The following is a 1,474-nucleotide window of genomic DNA, read 5'->3' as shown; positions in this document are numbered from 1 at the left end:
TCCTTCTATCCTCCTTGGTCATTGTCCAACTCTCTGATAGGAATACTCTACCATAATATCTCCATTTTATACATGAGGAAATTGAGCACTCTAAAGTCAATAACAAGGTCATTCATAATCTCTTAAGTGGCAGCAACCAATTTCAAACATTAGCAATCTTGACCCAGAATTCAGTAACTTAACTATTAACATTTTCCTCAATTCAGTACTGCCTGTATCAATTTCTAGTCATTGGATGTAAGTGTGACAGATGAAAACTTAAATCTTGAAGACCAGGCACAATGTTAATTTCCTTAGCATACCATTTTTAGTTTCTACAATGTGGAACTATCAACCTTTCTGACATTATCTTGTTAGTTATATTCCTGCCCCAATAAATAACCACTGTCTACCTCAATCCTTCCATTTTCTCTTTCTCTTTGCTGTTGTGTCAGAACTGACTCACGGCTGACCCTCCAGTGGGTTTCCGAGGTTATACAGATTGAATGAAGAGACCATCTTTCTCCCTTGGAGAATTTTAACACCAGAGGTGTGATTTTGGCTGAGATCAAATAATCAGGTGACTAAAATCCTTATTTTTAAATGTCACTTTACTCACCCTTTCCATTACATTATAGGTGCTGTTGCTGTTGTGTACTATCAACTCTGAACTTACCCACAGCTGACTCTCTAGTGGGTTCAGAGACAGGAAATCACATGGGAGGAGACTGCCTATCCTTCTCCCATGAAAAAGCTGGTGGATTCGAACCATCTGCCTTTGGGATTGCAATACAGCTTTTTATCAGCAGGCTACCAGAGCTCCCTACATATACAAATTACCACAAATACATAACTACAAATCGTGCAAGAACTTTTTTCTTCAGTAGTTGCAATAAACAACTGCAACTTGACCACAAAGATGAAAGATACATAAAAAATTCTGTAGTGGTAAAGGTCATTTAATCATCAAATCTGAACTTGAAAGTTATTTCTTACTATAAAGACTCAAGGCAGCTCTGGTGGCTTAGTGGTAAGAAATTGTGCTAGCAATTGAAGGGCATATGGTTCAAATCCACTAGCTGCTCTGCAGGAAGATGGGCAATCTCTTCCTGTGTGATTTACTGCCTTTCAAAACACACTAAAATGTCAGCTAAGATTTGGTTCTAACTTGAAGGTACCCCACAACAGCAACATAATGATTCAAGACTATCCTAAAAAGTTACTTATTGCCGTAATTATTGTTGTTGTTAATGTGTTGTCAAGTTGAATCCAACTTCTAGTGACACTATGTACAACAGCTCTGAACCCTGCTCTATCTTGAGTCAACATCATTGTCTCTGATGCACCTACCCCTATTACTGCAGTTACTAAGAGTCAATCCATCTCATCCAGGCTATTACTTTCTTGAGCTGTCCATCCACCCTTCTAAGTATGATGTCCCTCTCCAAGGACTGGTTCCTCCTTGCAACATGCCCAAAGTATGTCAGACGAAGCT

General features: G+C 38.9%; 1 protein-coding gene across 1 annotated transcript in view; it reads right to left on the bottom strand.

Moving 5' to 3' along the window:
• The window catches only part of RBBP8 (retinoblastoma binding protein 8), a 99,881-nt gene that overhangs the window by 98,138 nt on the left and 269 nt on the right, over window positions 1–1,474 (bottom strand). The gene's annotated exons all lie outside the window — the stretch shown is intronic.

This window comes from Elephantulus edwardii, unplaced genomic scaffold, assembly GCF_000299155.1.
Source record: "Elephantulus edwardii isolate Elephantulus edwardi_28Jun2011 unplaced genomic scaffold, EleEdw1.0 scaffold00307, whole genome shotgun sequence".
Taxonomy (NCBI): domain Eukaryota; kingdom Metazoa; phylum Chordata; class Mammalia; order Macroscelidea; family Macroscelididae; genus Elephantulus; species Elephantulus edwardii.
This window is presented reverse-complemented; position numbering and strand designations above follow the sequence as displayed.